The sequence below is a fragment of the Protomyctophum parallelum genome, assembly GCF_964188405.1.
Source record: "Protomyctophum parallelum genome assembly, chromosome: 8".
NCBI classification, from domain to species: Eukaryota; Metazoa; Chordata; class Actinopteri; order Myctophiformes; family Myctophidae; genus Protomyctophum; species Protomyctophum parallelum.
The window spans coordinates 27006910-27027212 of record NC_139703.1 but is presented as its reverse complement, the minus strand read 5'-3'; the positions used below and the strand labels follow the sequence as shown (position 1 = coordinate 27027212).

General features: G+C 41.0%; 1 protein-coding gene across 1 annotated transcript in view; it reads right to left on the bottom strand.

Annotated features, from left to right (window-relative positions):
* fhit (fragile histidine triad diadenosine triphosphatase) overlaps positions 1 to 20303 on the bottom strand; it is a 368579-nt gene that overhangs the window by 10003 nt on the left and 338273 nt on the right. The gene's annotated exons all lie outside the window — the stretch shown is intronic.

The following is a 20303-nucleotide window of genomic DNA, read 5'->3' as shown; positions in this document are numbered from 1 at the left end:
CCTTTAAAGTTTTGCACCCAACTGCACAGAAATATGGATGGGGATAACAGGTGGGGTTCAATCATGATGAGGCATCTGTGTTGTCTGTTCTGTTTACTCCAAGGGGAGCTCGATGAGTAATCTCACCACGGATCAGACTGTTGAATCTGAGCAGTATTGGTGGTAACTGTTTTAGTCTAGTTTGCTCTTTCTCACATTATATAGTCAGGGATACAGCGCTCCTTTTTTTGTTTTGTTTAGTGTCCCCCCACCAAACACCCACCCGCGTGCGCACGCACGCACGCACGCACGCACGCACGCACGCATGCACGCACGCACGCACGCACGCACGCACGCACGCACGCACGCACGCACGCACGCTTGGGTTTTTCCAACGTAATCCATCCTTTTTAAAACATGAATTACACTCTTTATAATGGCTAGAAAGGCAAATGGCGCTGCGCAGAAAAACACACTTCTGTTGTTGTTCCCCTATATATAGTTTAGTTTAGTTTATTTATTAAGCACATAGTTAAAATAGACAATACATAACAAAGAACAAAAATACTGTGCAGGGAAAGGAAGAAGCCAACTGGCTTATTTGGAATCCTTTCCTGTATGGAAGAGGTCATAAATTAAACAGATTAAAAGTTCAGTATTAAAGAACAATACAAAAGACTACAATTTGTCAAAGGGAGCAGCTGTGCAATAAAGGGGAATAAACAATACAACAACAAAAACACAAGAGAAAATATAACACATCAAACCAAATCATGTAAACTACAGTGAGGAAGAAATAAGATATTTCTTTAGATGTTTCTTGAATATTGGCAAGGATAATGAGGATTTAAGTGATGCATCTATCTTCATGTTATGGCAAGTTTCACAATATAATACAGCTAGACTAATCGACTATTTCAACAACGCCAGGGGCCTGAAAATGAGTTGAATTTGATCACCTCTCCCTACCCTGTGTTTCCAGTCGCAATACTATTATTGCATACTGTATCATAAGTCCACATGCCTCAAAAATACATTTAGGGGAAAAGGGGGTCATTTTGGGTCAATATTCAAGTAGTTGCAACACGGATAAATGACGGGCAGCAGTTTATATTTGACCTCTGCCACATTAGAGGGAAAACCACCAGATTATAATGAAACAGACACAAGCCTCTCATCTTCTGAGCAAGCCAAGCCACATCCACAAGTCACCAGTAGGGGGAGCAAACAAGTTGTGCAGAAGACTTAATTAAAATATCTAGAATAATTTAAACAGGCATTCATAGTCAGTCATATGGAAAGGGCCTTGGGCTAGTGTGTGTGTGTGTGTGTGTGTGTGTGTGTGTGTGTGTGTGTGTGTGTGTGTGTGTGTGTGTGTGTGTGTGTGTGTGTGTGTGTGTGTGTGTGTGTGTGTGTGTGTGTGTGTGTGAGAGAGAGAGAGAGAGAGAGAGAGAGAGAGAGCTGCCACCCACACATAATATTTGATTCACTCATTGTCCCCGTGGCCGTGTCTCCTGACCTCCCAGTGAGCGAGAGCGACCTGTGTCCCTGGCCTGTTTGTGTGTCCTGTAAATACAGATTGACGCGTTACATAATGCACTAAAACACAGAAAATGCTTTGCAAAGCCCGGGCCATCACCTTGCTATCTGAAATTATGTTCCAGGGGGAATGGAGGACATGACACTTTGCAAAGATCGAAAAATAAAAATAAAAGACCTATACCGGACACCATTCGATTCGCCGTGGTCCGATTAGTGGGGGAGAGTAAAAGTATATAATAAAAACATTCAAACTCTATACGTTAACTCCCAAAGTTATTAGTGCAGCCGGCGAAAACTAGAGTTCGATCAACAGGCCCGAAAATTCTGGACCGGCCCTATCTGGGCCCTCATCAAACCCTGTACACTCAAGACACTGCGACCACTGCCACCCTTAGATCTGCATATATGGAGCTGACCTGTTCTGACATTCCATATGACCTGACCCCCCATGCCAAAGCGCCAGCGCTCGCCCAGCAGTCTGGGCGGATGCGTGGGTACACCCAGGCGGACCTCGCCCTCAGGGCGTCATACTATGTGTGTGCTCTGAAATCCCTCATTTCACCATTTCTTGTTGAGCCGACAGCATTGTCTGTAAGTAGGAACTTGCCCTATTCTTATAAGAGATGTAGTTCCTGATTAGTATTCAACTTTGTAGAGTGTATTTCACATTTTGACTGTGTACTGCTCAATGTGTTCACCTGCTTATTGTTTGTTTGTTTGTTTGTTTGGCAATACAACACAGGGGCTGCCTTAGGCCTGACTCACACCTTTACAACAGACTGATGTATAGCTGATGCATGAGACTTATTTACTGATGCAAGCTCGCAATTCATTTCCAATGGGAGTCACATGGTTTGACACAACATTTTTGTTGTATGAGGGGGTGGGGGGCAGTCGAAACACAGCCGAAAGCCGTACAACACAAATGTTGTGTCAAACCATGTGACTTCCATTGGAAATGCATTGGGGCAAGATGTAAACAAACCCTTTCATACATCTAGCATCTAGCGATGACAGTACAGTAGTATTTGCAGAGAAAAAAACTACAAAAATATAAACGATAAAAAAGGATGAATATCGTGAAAAATCATACTAGCCATAGTAGCCTATGTAGTTTTTCATGGTTCTCGACGATAAAAAAAGAAAATCATGAGAAACGGAATACTATAGTATGTCATCGAAACCATGAAATACAATATACTATAGTATGTCGTTTTTCATATAGGTGTGCAGCGTACACCGACGTGATGTCACTGATCACATGACCCCAAGTTCTAGACCTCCAGTTCTAGATTAAACAGAAGGGGGGGGGGGGGGGGGCTTTATTATTATTATTTAACTAACTAACTAACTCTAAGGTATATTAATTACATAACATAGCCATAGGCCTATAGTTCAATTTAAAAAATCCACGGAACTGCAATATATATATCATTGTGCATATTAAGACAAAGTATTTGCATTCTTACTTACAGAAATACGTACAGAATGTGCCTGTGGGCAGTTGCTTTTTGACAACCTTATGTCATTGACAGACCTTTTCTTTTAAAGGGTATAGGCCAAGGGGGGGCATTTGCACATTAATTCGTTTTCAGTTTTCAAATGACTTTGCCAAACTCTTGGATAAAACATGCCAAGTATTTGGCAATAATTACACAACCTACTGTATAGTCTAGAAATATTTTACACTTACAAAAGCAACACTGCACAGCCACTTGCAAATTAATTTGGAAAGATAGCTTCAACAGAAAGATTTATATATTAATATTTGCCGCATTCAAGCAGTTCAAAGTCACTGCTGCTGGAAGCACATTCATAACTTTTGGAAGTAACAAAACATATCAATCAATTTGGACAAAGTCATGGTTATATTCAGCGGTGGAAAGTAACATTTACTTAAGTTACTTAAGTTCTGTACTTAAGGACAATGTTGAGGTACTTTTACTTTACTGGAGAATTTCCAATTTTCAGTACTTAGTTTTACTTTACTTCTACAAAATATTGTACTTTTACTCCACTACAATTATTTGAAAACTTTAGTTTACTCGTTACTTTGTAGATTTAGATTATTATTACAAAACATAAACCATTTCAGCCCTACAGTAGGCTCTATACATTTCAGCCATTTGAAAATAGCTAATCTACAAGCTCATATGACGCATTGAGAGCTTGTTGGTCTGCTATTTTCAAAAGATTTTATACATTTGACAACTTGTGAAATTGGACCTTCTGCACAATCAGTAGGGTACTTTCTGCTTTTGGTAATTCAAGTACATTTGGTTACAAAATAATAACCTTTTTTACTTTTACTCAAGTAAATTGAATTACGGACTTATACCAATAACAGTATATTTTACAGTATATTTCTGAATTAATACTTTTACTTAAAGGACCACTTCACCACTTTTCAACCCATCTTCATATAATAGATCCTCACTAATAATCATTATAAAATGGCACTGTTCAGTCTGTCTCTCATAGGAGGGCTGTGGGCAGTTTAGAAACCGTCTTCCAGTGACATCATCATTAGGCAGATAATTTTTTTAAACAAGATTCTTTTACAAAAATGTTTAGATTTTCATTATCGTGAGAACGATGGCTTCCATGTTCGCATTGCAACTTTTCAGGACTAGAAAGCCTGCAGTTTCTATTAGCTTGTATTCCCCATCGAAGAATTGCACCATTTTATCATGATTATTAGTGAGGACCTATTATATGAAGATAGGTTGAAAAGTGGTGAAGTGGTCCTTTAAGTAAGACATGCAAGTAGGCTACTTAATTTCCACCACTGAGTATATTGTAAAGTGTTAAAGGGGTATTTCACTTTCATATGTTTAACATCTACTCTGCTTTTGTGAGCACGTCCCAGTTTTTAAGTTGCTCGACTCAGTATTTAGATATTTGATATTATTAATTTCATCAGACATGTGCCCTAAACCCATTGTAAATTAAATCTCCATGTTTGACCATGTTAGTTTTATTGAAAAGGCACAACGTCCTTGGTGTCTGATATTGTCCATGTAATGCGTGAGGAGGTCGCGTTTTGTCAATTACTTTCCCCCCCCCTTTTTTAACACTTTTTTGGGGGTGAAATAAGTATTCCCTGAACAAAAATCCTGCACACTGCTCTTGCTCTTGACATTGACAATGTCAATTTCAGAAGCAATTTCATGATTGCTTCAGTTGTCACTGTCCAGCGTACCTGCATCTGAACAAAGTGGATGTGCGAATATTTCCTTTGCATATACTTTTTTGGGGAAAAAAAAAGAATGTCAAAGAATGTCACAAATGTAATTACCTGGACCCGAAAGGGTCCATTTGCTCTCAGAGCTAACACTCAGGATTTGTGTAGCGTGTAATGGAGGTAGTCTCCGGCCACTACTGCAACAGAGCTGCTAGCTGCTTCCCCTCTGTGACAGACCACTAATCATCTCCCACACCATGAGACTGGGTGAGATGTTTTTAATTCATCTGCCACATTACAAGTGTGATACCCAGGAGAACCCTTATGGGCGATGACGCTATACTCACTACAGTTATGAGCAATTACTGACGTTAACAAGCCAGAAATGTGTCTCTGCCTGAACATAATATTTAAGACATGTTACATAAAAAATTGTGGACATTAAAATGCAAATTATTGCTGTTAAAATAACGTATAGATTATCATAATTTACATGTTTTGTTGCACTAAATGGACTTCTGAATGCACAAATGTGGCAATGATTGGTTTTCACTTCCTGTATGAAATGTGTTGCTGTAATTCTGCAAATTGTCTTCAGCCGGTTGGCAGTTATTATTGTTGCATTTCTATTTATGATGAACTGCATTAAGATGGTATGAACAGAATGCAGCTCCTTAGTTGCCCATTATGTGGAATTACTACCAGTAAATGCTTTGGCTTGACAAATACGAGGCTATTCTATGGTCTGCAGACTTAATTGCTTACCTGGGGACTGATAGCATGACGTGAATGAATGAATTAATGAATGAATGAATGAATGAATGAATGAATGATGTAGGAGGACCCTAGGCAGGAGGCAAACCATAGTCCTAGAGACCTCTCAGTGCCTGCAATCCCCCAAGAACACACAAGGCAGAGAGAGCCAATTCTGTTGGTTCTGCGGCTGTCACAACTGTCACTCGATCCTGTAGGTTTACACTATAACATACGACGAGTTAGACCGTTCCTCACCCAGGAATCAGCCCAGCTCCTAATCCAGACAACAGCCTTGTCAAAACTTGACTATTGTAACTCCCTCCTTACTGGCCTACCGGCATGTGCACTTAAAGGGACACTTCACCCTTTTTGCAAAAAAATATATGTTAATGACGTTTAGAAGCTTTAGATCACTTTCCTGGGGGTATTTATGTGTGTAATATGTGGTTTTAGTTATTTTAGATTGTAGCAGTGAGCCTGTTGTCTCTGATGTCATGGACACTGGTCTCACTACCTTCCTGGACTACAATTCCCATAATTCTTTGGTGCACTGCTCCTCCTTGTGGATAGGGGGAGAGCTGTCTTACTGAGACAACATGTAGTCCAGGAAGGAAGTGAGCCCAGTGTCCATGACATCAGAGACAACAGGCTCACTGCTACAATCTAAAATATCTAAAACCACATATTACACACATAAAGATCTCCAGGAAAGTGTTCTAAAGCTTCTAAACGTCATTAACATATATTTTTTTGCAAAAAGGGTGAAGTGTCCCTTTAAGCCTCTCCAACTGATACAAAATGCCGCAGCTCGCATGGTCTTCAACCAGCCAAAATTCTCACACGTCTCCCCCCTTCTCCGCTCCCTCCATTGGCTCCCGGTCACTGCCTGCACAGAATACAAAACTCTGATGCTGGCATTCAAAGCAACCAAAGGCATGGCTCCCCCATATCTTACAAGTATGATCGAACCCTACAAACCCTCACTCCCAATCTTCCGCCGTAGTCTGAAAACCCACCTTTTCAGACTCCATCATGGTAGCACTTGCCCTAGCCGCTAGGGAAAGTGCTACGGGCCATGTCTACATAAGTCTACATAAAGTGCTATCTAAGGGGCTAGGGCCTAGCCCATTAGATAGCACTTTATGTAGAATTAGAATTAGAATTAGTAGCATTTTATACAGACTTATAGCATGTTACGTAGACAGCAGCATTTTATGTAGTCATAGCACTTTATAGTACATATGTATAGTATAATATAGTATAGTAGTTTCATTATACACTGTAACGTTCTTAGCTTACACATGTTTCATGATAACTACTTTTTATATACGTGCCATGCCATGCTTTTTGTTATTGCTTAATGTAAGTCGCTCTGGATTTTCATTTAGCTATGCTAAATGCCTAAATCGAAGAGGAAGGACAGGTGGGGGTGGATCAACATGTAATGTCAGAACAGGTCAGCTCCATATATGGAGATCTAAGGGTTTGAGGACAGATGAGGGGTGCTGGCCGGCTCCATACTGTATATGCAGATCTAGGTGATGATCCAGGGTTCGACTTTGATGAGGTCAGTGTCGTGATCTTCATATATGGAGACGGCCATTTATGGAGCGTGTCACGAGGCGTGAAGGACTGACGGCCATATATGGTGGCGTGACGGACGGACTGACGGACTGACTGACTGACGGACCGACTGACTGACTGGTTTTGCAGGTTATCATAGTAATCTGTGACCTATGGTCGCAACGATACGTTCCAACAAAGGACAAAGTGCATCAGTGAAGAAGAGCAGATAGAGAGCACAGTGATCAGGACATGTAACACTACAGATACAGCATGGAACCCTGTTGATCATAGGAAGCAAAGTCACCTCTGTGACATTGTCTCAAATAACACACACCACATGCTTTAATCCAAAGCTGGAATTTTTACCATTATGCCATTTGGAAGAGTATGTTTTGTGTACAAACACTTTAAAGGGCAGTATTATGCGTGTCTTAAGTACCAGGTCTTATTACTTCACTTAAGACCTGGAGGTGTGGTCAATGCTGTTTGGCCACTCAGAATAGCCAAATGGCATTGATCACGCCTCCAGGTCTTAAGTTAAGTAATAAGACCTGGTACTTAAGACACGCAAAATACAGCCCTATAGTGTTAAAAGAATGGCAAATAGACAAAACTTCCCTATGTTTGACAGAATATCAATATACCTTACAATCTGCAAACATATTTTCGAACAAAGGAGGGGAAAAACCTTTATGGCTGTGAAATCATTAGCATACTGTAGTGTAGACTGATATTTGTTCTTTATCATTTCAGTGAAATCATTAGCATACTGTAGTGTAGACTGATATTTGTTCTTTATCATTTCAATCTCCCAACTGTGTGTTCCGCTTCAGATGTTCTCAAACAACTCAGATGTTTTATTCATCTTGACATTTTCTTAACCTCTTGAGCCCTAGCCTTTGTACGACAAAATTGCAAAAAATAACAGATATACAAGCTCACAACGTGTCACGATATTGATCGGCTATTTCCATTATTTTAGAAATCATTCGTTTATTTAAAAATCTTGACAAATCTTGACAATTTCACCCCAAAATAGGGATGCCAGTGTAAATGTACTAGTTAACATAGATATTATATTCAATAACTAAATCGTCATCAGTGTTGGGCAGTAACACGTTATAATTTACGCAGTAGTGTAACTTATTACAGCTGCCAAAACAGTAATAGGCCTATATTATTACATATTACTGATGTTTCTGACCGAGATAAAAGTGTTCTCTCTTCGCTGTCTATGTGCCGCAGTGCCGGCGCCGCGGTGTGTCTGTCTGTGTCAGCTGCAGATCCTTGGAGTACTGCATATAAACAGCAGAGTAGAAGGTTGTCACATGCTAAAGAATAACAGATTTTCAAGCTATCAACACTGTACAGGATGTTGGCTTGTAGATCTGCGTTTTACACATGCGCCATCGTGCAAATTTCTGATGTATACTTGTATAGTATACTATACGCTACTTGCAGGTCTGGCGTCGTCTGGCACCGATCCGTGTTCCTCCGTGTGTGGCTCAAAAACGCAACCATGTACACATGCTTAATTATTATACTTTCAACACGTTTACATTTTTGTCAGTCAAAGAGCCATTGTAGTTTTGTGCGGGCATCATAGGCTAATTGCTTTCAACCACGGTCTGTGAAGTATTCAACTGACATCTAAAGCCAAATTTATACTTTGTCGTACGACGGGGTCACGCACCAGAAATAGCCAAACTGCAAGCTCACAACACGACGTGGGCGTCGTGTTGTGCCTCGTGTTGGGCCTCGCCCGCGTTAGAGCTTGTAGATCGGCTATCTTCAATGTGTTTATTACTTTTGCTGTTTGGATAATTTTTTACTCCTTCTGTAAGGATATTAATTGTTCCAATATGGAACAATAAAAATAAAAACAGTAACAATAAAAGTAATATAATATGTAATACTAATATCTACTCTTCTTGATACGTAAAGTAATAATCTAATAGTATTACTTTTTAAAGGAGCAATAAGTAACCTTAAATTAATCTAAGTAATCTTACTCCCCTAAGTAATCTTGCCCAACACTGATCGTCGAAACACACATTTCAAACATATCTGACACTGTACCTCTAGATCTCCCATAAGGACATGTGACTGCATGTATATAATTCAGTTTGACCAGACCCCACCGGCTATAATAACAAATGACCAGAGGAGGGGTATCAAAAGTATGGAGGTATGGATATTGTCGTCGTCGTCCCCCCAGCAAACCAAACCCCCACAGACGATACACTAATCTTTTTTTGGCAATATAAATCCCCTCTTGACATGCCCCGTTTAATTATCTCAGTGAGGAGCAATGCAGAAACACTATAGAGTAAACAAATCGACGCATGCGGTCGGAGAAAACAATATACTTTGCGCTGTGTATTCTTTCCCCCCTCCTCCCACCATAACCATGATGAATGTGGCAGTTAAAACATTAATAGGGGAGAGGGGAATGCTTTCATTCGCTATTTTCTGCTTAAGATAATTGACCCTCCCTTCAATGTAAAGGTCACGGAGAATCAATGCATGCATGAAATATTAATCAGAGTTCTCCATTTGTTTAAAAGAGGATCAAATGACCTTTATACAACATCAAATTGATTATCGCATGCAGAGTGCTTTGGAATAAATCCTTTTTAAGAGACTTCATTCCCGGGCCTGAGAGCATGCGGCACTTAATACAGCGCCGTGTGCATGACCACAACAAACAATGGTTGTGATGGAAACTACAATGAAGGATCAAGTATGAATGGACATCAACCCAATCCAATATTGATAATGACCACAGCACGTCATTTGCATGCGTGTCCCTGCATGCTAGCCTGGCTGATCAGGCTACCTGCATGCAGCCATTGAAGATGTTATTGTGACTGTGAGTCAATGTGAGTTAGATATTGAAAATTAGTGCCAGAGCGGGGGTTGGCGGGGGGCAGAAAGACGAGCGTCAGAACAGAGAGGAATTGCGATAAGCTTCTTTCTGTGGCTTTTTTTTATTAAGCTCTAATTAACAACGAAACACCTCAGTGTTGTCGCTGTGTGGGTGCATCTGATTAAGAAAAGCCACGTTCTGAAACATCCAAAAATAATGGGATTGTAATGAATAACATTATCCATACATCCCACAGTCATTATGCAAACTTGTATTTAAAATACAAAACATATCAAATAAATGTCACACCTGAAAATTACACGCTGCATCCGGAATCATTGCTGGAGTGCAGCCTAGTAGCGCTGCATACTGAGGGATTACGAGCTCTGTAATGGAACAGCCTTTTCCTTTTCTCCCTCTACCATTTCATACAGTCACTGTTGCACATATTCCCATATATTAGTCTATTACCGCTGCGCCAAGGTGTCACTGGAAGGCATAGGCCGTTGCCATGCTTGTCTGTAAGTTATTCAGCTGTGGGATTACAGTGCAGCTGCAAAGTTAAACGAGGGTACGGTACAGACACAAAGGCAGTAGTTCCTGATTCGACAGAAACCGATTGCCACACCTCTCAACATCGTTAGCCATTGCTAAGATGGAGGTAAACAATATCCGACAGAGAGAGAGAGAGAGAGAGAGAGAGAGAGAGAGAGAGAGAGAGAGAGAGAGAGAGAATACTGTTCTCCGTGTTTTGATGATTTAAGATGCAGCCGGAAAAGAGGGCGTACACACAATGGGGGTGGGGGGGGGGGGTTGGCCCGGTTTGCTGATTGACATGAGTGACCTCAGTGAAATTGAAAAAAAAGTCCCAGATCCAGAAATGCACTGCCTTAAATCCTTGACCTTTCAGTCTTATATATCCTGTGAAATGGGCTTCTGCTCCTATACCACATGGAATGGGATGATTCCATGTTTATGCATCAGGAAGACCTGCAGTTGGTCCGGTTCAGGCAGCCAAGCCTAACATAGCTCTGAGCACAATTTAATGCAACGGTTCAGTAAGAAAAGGCATCTAATATTTACAGATCATTTTTCATGGTGTTTGCGTGCGCGTGTGCATGTGCGTGTCCATGTGCGTGTGTGCATGCGTGCGTGCGTGTTTTGATAGCTGAGAGTCTCAGCTATCAAAACATGCACACATGCATGCACGGCTGGAAATCAGAAGTTATAGAGGTCTACAGTGAGATAGGTGTTGAGCCACATTCAACCACATGAACTCTAGTGTAGCCTACCTATTCTCACCATGGTCTATTTCCAGTGAAAATATCTGAGCTCACAACACGCTGCCAAGTTGTGACAAGTTGTGAGCTTGTAGATTGGCTATTTTCAGCAGATCATTTCATTTGGTGTAGACTTCTAGGGGAAAATGAGGGGACCAAGTATTAACCCCTAGGTGCCTGGTCAACTGAGAATAGGATTTGGGAAAGTTGTAATTACAGTGTACAGTTGGCCTACTGTATTTACATAAAGAATGGCACGCTCCCTTATGGCTGAGCCACCAGTCAAAATCGTTTGCATGTTCCTCTAAAAAATTGCAATATATTAAACTATTTTAGTAGTATAACTAAATGGACATGCAGACTCTTATAATGAAAAGAAAACATGCGGTACACAGTAAGATGTCATAGCTAAGGTATTCCATTTTGTGTGACATGCCTAGGTGTCAACGGATATCTCAAAATCCCTTTCCCAAACATTCATTTGCAGGCAAATCAGCCATGGAGGCACAAACAGGGGAATAACAGAGATAATGTGATGCGTGATGTTGTCTTGGGCTTACTGAGGGAAATGGCAGTGAGCCCCTGAAACCATCTCTGCGATCAGTGCACATGGTCCCCCTCTAGTGTGAGATGGGAAAAGAGAGTGGGGGAGAAAGAAGAGAGAGAGGGAGAGAGAGATAGAAAGTGAGAGAAAGACAGACAGAGACAGAACCTGAGAGAGAGAGGGGGAGAGGGGGGGGGGGGGGTGGGGGGGGGGGGGGGTTGGGGGTTTAAGGATGGGAGAGACACAAAGAACAGCCCTTAATACTTCTTTCTATCTGAATGAAAATTAGGTTGCTCCCAGTCTTCAGGGGAATGTGAATGTTAGCATCCTCCATCTGCCTTTCTCTCTCTCTCTCTCTCTCTCTCTCTCCCTCACTCCCCCCCACCCCCCCCCCCCCCCCCCCCCCCTCTCTCTCTCTCTCTCTCTCTCTCTCCCTCTCCCCCTCTCTCTCTCTCTGGTGAGATGGCGCGAAATAATTTCAATAACAACGGAAACCATTGAATAGCTATTATTCTCTGCACTAGGCATGTGTAGTCCTGCAATGCAAATTTTGATCATTCAAGTTTGATTGCCAATTTTTTACTACAGAGAAATTGATTTTGAGATCCATGCTGCAGTCCTGGAACACATTAAAAGCAAACTGTAGTAATAGCCAAACTGTCGTATTTCACTCTTAGTAATATTTCACCCATTAGTTAAATTGATTCTTCCAAAGTAACACTATATTCTCATTTCAGGGCTTGAAAGATTACTCTCACAAAATAATTAAATGACACGTGGTGTCCGTAGTTCAGACATGCTCAGCTATGCTGTTCACCAACATTATCAGCTATTTTCCCTGAGAAATACCCCTTTAATCAGTTCATATAGATTTATCTCTGGACAGTCATTTGGCAAGCTCTGCTACTGTCATTGACTTTCTGGCCAAAGTGTAATCTTTACACCTCCAGTAGGCCTACCGTATGTGTGTTTCTCTTGTGCCAAGGTCCACATTGTCTTAAATGCAATGGATAATACAGCGCTGATAGCATTTGTTTTAGTCCATTAATCAATTGCATGGTTAGCAGAGGTAAACAGTTTAATGCCATCTTTGACCTTGGATTTAATTATTCACATGCCACTAATCTGTCATTCTATTTATGATCTGTACTCTAGTGTGGGTGCAGTTGAATACTGAATATACATTGTAATTATTAATTAAATATGAACCAGGTGGACACAGATTACCTGCGTTGTATGAAGTTAAAAATAAATCTATGCCACATTAAGTAACGCAGCAGGGTGGACACATGGGATGTAAAGGCCTTTCACTCATTCAGCAATAACTCTGGGCGTGACATCATTGGCTAACGGTGTATTTTAAAAGCGGGGGACAGCCTGACGTATTTTCCGGAAGTGCGTTATTTGTCTATGGGATCCGGCAACTACTGGCGATATCAGGCGAAGAGCCGGAAAACATGAAGATATTTATCTTTGGACGACATCGTCCGGCGATAGCCAATCAAATTAATTGTGTTGCTTTGTTTAGCCTCCATACCACCTATATGAAGACATAGGTAATGACAGCGGGAACGCCACTAGGATATTTGTATCACCCAGAGTTACCGCTGTTCTTCCGCTGTTAAAACGTATACTGTCCAGGGGGAAATTGCAGATCTACTCACAACGCATCGTCTTGTGACGCGTTGTGGGATTGCACGTCTGCTGTTTTCACTCTTTGACATACTACAAAAATATATAGGTTTTAAGTTGTTCCATGATCACAGCTGCATGTGTGGGACTTGTGGCGAAACTCTCACATTTCTCTCTCCAGTGCACAAGTACACGGGTGGCAGAGGGGAAGGTAATGAAAAACATGCACACAGGTCCATGTGGACGGGGTTCAGCGGACCAGATGTCGATGGTATCGTCCAGGTTTCGCTCCGTCTGTCATGCATGCACAGTCTCTATTTATAGGAGAACGCGCAGGAGGTGGGGGTGGTCTTCCACTCTCCCCTTTTTCTATTCCCTCCCCATCCGTTCTTATACAAGCCAAATTGCAAGCTCTTTCACAAGCCCCTCTTCTGGGGATGTGGGAGTAGAGGGGCGGAAAGGGGGGGGGGGGGGGGGGAGGGGGGGTGGCTATTGGTGGAACAACCTGGAAATATGCAACCTTCTGCGCTGAACCCAGAGCCACAGAGGCACTGAAGTGATAAATGATCAGTGATATCACCCAGGTTCAAATCACATTCCTTCTCCTTCCCTCCCTTGCCACGGTCACAGACTCCAGCAGGCTGCAGATGGAATTACCTTTCCTTTACTACACACATTCATGAGGAGGCTCCCTTGGCATATCGCTGATAATGACATTTCCCTGTAAATATGTAACCCCATGTGAACCTGCTGTAGAGACATCTCAGTGAGATGGAGTGTCTTTGACAAAGTCAGAGAGGCCTTCTTCAAGATGTGCGCACTGAGAATACATGGCACTTCCTGGAGCACAGCACGGACGACCAAACAAACAGTTACATAATAAGACATGTCCAGAAAATAAATATTAAGAAATTGTATTATTCCTTTATTTTCAATAGCTAAATAACAAAATGTTATGCTCTTGGTCAATATACTGTATATGAGTTGGGTGTAATTTACTTAATGTCAAGTGGATTTTATTCTATTTTGTATTTTGTGTATTTCGTCTACTTTTTATATTATCATTTAAGCAAGTCAGGAACGATGCAGGTTGAAAACATTGTCTGTCTGTCTGTCTGTCTGTCTGTCTGTCTGTCTGTCTGTCTGTCTGTCTGTCTGTCTGTCTGTCTGTCTGTCTGTCTGTCTGTCTGTCTGTCTGTCTGTCTGTCTGTCTGTCTGTCTGTCTGTCTGTCGTGGGTGGACTAGACCGGTTGTCCAGGCCACTACAATCATGGTACTGTAAGTATGATGTCATTATCATGTCAGTATCACTGATTGATTGCATACTTTTGGTCATAAATGTAAACAGTAGTACAGTAAGACACACAGTTCAGCTGTTTGAAGAAAAAAAAACACCTAACTAAGAAATGTTCATTTTTCAGGAAAATAAACCCCCAAAACATCCAGCTCAGGTGGAGTTATTAGGTTTTTGTCGAAATGCTTTTAAATATCTTGGTTCAATATTTTTTTAACCAACACACAGACCTAAAAGGTGTTCAATAGCACTGATTTATAAAAAAAAAAAAAAAAAAAAAAACATGGCTAAATGGGTAGAGCTGATATGACTGATAGTTTAATGATGCAGTTAGGAGATTTTCGCCGAAGCACTTTGGCATGTATTAAACATGCCATTGGTTCAATATGTTTTCAAGAGTGTTCAATAGCATGGATTGTTGGGTGGTAGTCTTGTGCTCATTATGGACGCTCGACTGAGCCGTAATAAATAAAGTTACTTGTTTAATTATTATAATGGATTACGCAAAGGTAGGTATTGACTTAATTGATAATGAAAAAAGTATATAAAGTTAATTTTAAGGCTTACTGAACCCAGTTAAATGGTTTAATATTAGTGCAAGCACCTCATTCCCCCTGCTGACCTTCTGATCATTTGGAATGTAGAGTGCAGGGCAGAAACAGGCTTAGACTGTGCTAGATAAGAACCTGCCCGCTACCTCCTCTGAATAGAATGTGGTTGCCTCAGCACTTCTCAGAAGATAGAGGACTTAACATGTCACATTGGGATTATAGTTCACCAGACTTTAATAAAGTAACAGCGTGTTTGCAAAGTTCATATGAGCTTAATGTAGGGGGGAAAAATGGTTCAGTTGTTTAATGTGGATAATGATTGTCCTTGAATTGTCCGCCTTTTGTGCAAGAAAGATAGCAAAATCCACTTTGATGATGCTTTTGATAGGCCTAATGCACAGAATAGTAGACCAATAGTAGATACCATGTGGCTGTGTTTCAGTCAGCCAACTATTGTTTTCAGATAAGAGATGTTATGAGCAGTCGAGACGAATAACCATCTAAGTCAGGGGTAGGCAACCTGCGGCTCTAGAGCCACATGTGGCTCTTATACAGTAGGCCCTCTTCCGTGGCTCCCAGTTGCTACGGTAATTAATCATAATTACTTGCGCAAGCAGAGCGCGCAAGTAATAGTTTCGCCCGGCTCGTATGCACCGTCCCAGCCAACCCGCCACTTTTGATGCGTATGCACCGTCCCAGCAAATTGTGCCTGATTTGCTGGGACCAGATTACATGGTGACGTAAGAAATATGTGGATTAAAGGACCCAATGCCAGAGTGTAATTGGTTTTCGATGGTGACGTAATGACGATATGTTTTAGTGTTGGGAGGATTAAAGGTAATGCTCCTGTGTATAGTATACATGTATGTAATCTGCACCACTGCCGTATCAGGCACAATTTGCTGGGACGGTCCATACGCATCAAAAGTGGCGGGACGGCTGGGACTGCGTATACAGCGTAAAGTAACCACAGTATACCGCTAATCAACTTACAAATTACATATACATAGTATAATGTATATGTAATTGGTCGACAGTTTGTAGCGGTCGAAAGTACTTGCACACTAGTAGGCCATAAATGGCCAACTAGTGTGCAACAAGCAAGTATGCACTCGACAGAGTGCAGTTCTAGTTTATTATTGCATTTGTAGTAGGCATAAAGTTATTCTTTCATTTTGATATTGCAAAACAATGTTGATAAAAATAAGAATCAAATTTAATGAAGGAAAATAGAAGATACGAGTACATGTATTCATGATAAGACATCTTTGTTTGTTTTCACCACCAATGCTGAAAAATAATAATTAAAGCAAACATATTTTGCGGCTCCAGATAGAATTGTAATACGTTTTTGGGCCAAAAATGGCTCTTCTGATAATAAAGCTTGCCTACCAGGCTACCCCTGATCTAAGTCCATAATATATTCTGACCCCTCCCTGAAAAGGCCTAGCCTATAAAGTATGTCCTGACATTTTAAACAGCAGCATAAAACCTTGCTGTTGTGTGTTGTGATGTGTGATGTGACACATCTAATAATGTCACTTTAGTTGCCCCCACCAACTAAGTGCACATATCACACCGGGTGCACAGCCGGTCCCAAAAATAAGGCGAGGAAAAACACCTTCTGAAATGCACCTTCACCTCCTAGTTTAATACATTTACGAGTATGATTTCTGTGTTTATGGTGGAGTGCTATTTAGGAGCATGATTTTGATGCGGGTGGCTGTTACCCTATATACTGCTGCTGACCCAGCACGTTTTTGGTCCATTTTGGCTGCCATAATCGCTTTGACTGCAAACGCGTATATCTGTCTTTATTTCTGGTCCATTGGATATCATGTCAGTATCATGGCTAGTCAATGTCATGGTCAGTATCAGCCTCCTACTTCTACTTTCCCCCACTCCCTCTATTTGTTATTTTCTTTCTCTACCCCCCTTCCCTTGCCTTGCCTTGCCTTGCCTTGCCTTGCCTTGCCTTGCCTTGCCTTGCCTTGCCTGCCTTGCCTTGCCTTGCCTTCCCTTCCCTTCCCTTCCACCCACTCTCCCTCCCTCCCTTTCTCTTCAACCCACTTTTGCTTTCACTCTATCCCTACCTCAATTTCTCCCCCATCTTCTCTTTTAACATCTCTCTTTCCATTTCTGACACTTACCTTGAGGAGAAGCATGCCACTTCGCAAAGGATTGCACAAGCATGCAAAAAGAGAAGGAATGCAAAGATTATGAGTATAGATATTGGGTGAGGTCCCAAAGGACATTTGAGGACTGCATCAGCCTCCACTACATCGCTGACTGTGTGTGATATCGAACCTGATAAGTGATGGCTCAACCCGTTTATCCACTGCAAGAAGGTTGGACTTACTAAACCCTGTGCTACATTTAGCAAACCTGCAGTGTTGCATTGTCTCATAAAGACACATATGCACACATAATAATAATTGTGAATCTTCGGTTTGGCCCTTATACGATTACCTGGGTATTCAACTGGCGGGAGAAATGAAGAAATTTGCTTTGTTTTTCCAGAGAGGAATTCACTTGGAGTGCTAATTGGCTTCTTGCTGTGTCTTTGTAGGGCATGGATGATGCTTCACTTTGCTGTATTCTCTCTAGCCAGTGATTGCAGTGGAGCAGCTGACAGTCGCTATAAAATTAATCATTATAATTAAAAGGGTTTCTAGTTCCATGTGAAATGGTCCTGAATGTGGAAGAAAATAAAATATGTCATTGGGGATATAGACATCAATCCATAAAAAAGGTTATTTAAAATTATAAAAAGAATATATAATAAAAAGGCCTATCCAAACTGTCTTGGAATGGAATACTTTTCAGCTGTACAATTATGTCTATTTCATTTTCCAAAATAATTGGAAACAATTTTGATTATGAAAATTGTAATAATGGTTTCATGAAAAAAATAATCTATCTTTTGGCAGTGCTCACTTTCTTTTGAAGTATAAACACATTAATCACTTCTAGAAGGTCTCCGAAACCAATCCCAAAGGGTTGTGTCCAATCCGCAATTGATTCATTGGAAGACTGCAGAAGCCTTTTGCAGTCCATGGTGGTGTGAACACTATGCAGTCCATAAGCCTTACAGCCCAGGCAGCAACATAATTAAAGTCCCCTTCTTTGGTAAATAAAGCGTGTTCGGGACTCGACCATTTAATAAAAGCAGACATGTTTTAATTGGAATTCAAGCGAGAACAACATTGCGCCTACAATTGCTAATTATATGTGCTATGTTTTAATAATATCCTAGTAGTGCAATATGCAAATGCTAATTATTTCACATTACCGTGAGTTGTGATTGGCTTGAAGATTCATTTGAGCATGGTCTTGGTCGTAGGAACCGAGATGAGGAAATAGTTTTACCTTATTTGAGCAGGCAGCCATTATTGCACAGCACACACAGCTTGTTGGATTTCTCTCCACCAAAGTGTCTGAATTACTGCCCTGTAAGAATCTCTCATGCTTAGTAGTAACATTGTTTAAAATTCATGGCACCTTTTATGGCTTGATTACCACCGAGAACCATAGCATTGTATTTCAGCAGGCAGAGTTGTTCGCTTATTGCCCATTGTAAAAAATAGGCGGGAGTTGATTAAATAGAATTGTATTTATCCAGCATAACATCTAGGGATCCATTTTCCAAGTTAATGTTTCATTCATAATGGAATGCTGACTTAAAGTGATAGTAAACTCTTAAGGTGGTTGCACACTGCCTGGACGCGTTTTTCGGAAAACTCGGAAAATCCGAAAATCGTGCTCGGTGTGTGGGGACCTTTATGCTGTTCATTCTTCAAGAATGAAAAAAGCATAAAAACTGAACTGATGGCGGTTTCATGTGGAAAAGTATAATTTCTATAGTGACAGTGTGATTCACTGTGATTAAAATACTGCCACTATATAAAAAATACTGATATGATACACACACAACACACACACACACACACACACACACACACACACACACACACACACACACACGGGATGCTGAAAGTAGGCAGATGTGAATCGAATGAATCAAGTAAATATGTTTGTTCTGTAGTAACTGTGGTTTAACACCATTCAAATGAGTACTGTATCTTCTTCAATAATTTTCAGATTTCAACCTAAGACACGTCAAGTCTATAAATATTGTATCGAATATTTTACATTTATTCAACCAAATGTTGTATTTATACAGATGGCGTTCGATCAGCTCTTGCAAACACCACTAAGTGTCTATCTGCTTTTTTTCATGGACTGTCACCAACAGCACAGTAAATCTGATCCCAGCACAGCTGCTCGTGTTTATCACCCACATACAGTTCATTACCACGCCGTGTTAACCCTCTTTCCCGGTAGTAATGGGTTAACCACGGTGTGCTGAGAGAATCACTACCACACATTAAACTCTGCTGTGACCATGGCTTACAGAGGAAAAGGCTAGCGTAGCTCCTCTCGGTTAACGCTACCTACACTATACCACACATTAAACTCTGCTGTGACCATGGCTTACAGAGGAAAAGGCTAGCATAGCTCCTCTCGGTTAACGCTACCTACACTATACCACACATTAAACTCTGCTGTGACCATGGCTTACAGAGGAAAAGGCTAGCGTAGCTCCTCTCGGTTAACGCTGAGCGTGTGCAAATGGAACATTTTGGTTACATTTGTACACGCTTACTGTACTGTCCTCTTAGACAATGAAGTCCTATACAAGTGCTAGGATACATTAATAACATTATTGTAAAATCCAGTACAGTACCAATTCATTTTTTCCTCTCTCTCTGTCATTTTATTGACAAATATACAGTAAATGTAAGAAATATTCAGGACACCAAAACAAATAAAAGCCTCACCATTGAATATGAACGTCACATGTTACACTGAATTCAATGAAGCGTCCAGATGGCATTCAAACAAGGAGGGATGCTGGGCTATCTGCAGAACGCGATCCTGAACACAGAAAGGCATACATTCATAAAATAAATTACAATAAACACAATGAGCCAGTGAATGAATACAAAAATAATTACTCAATTTGATTTCACCCACAAAGGCAGCTTGATTTGGTCACAAGTGAAAGAGAGAGAGAGAGAGCAGGAGAGACAGGGAGACCCCTTA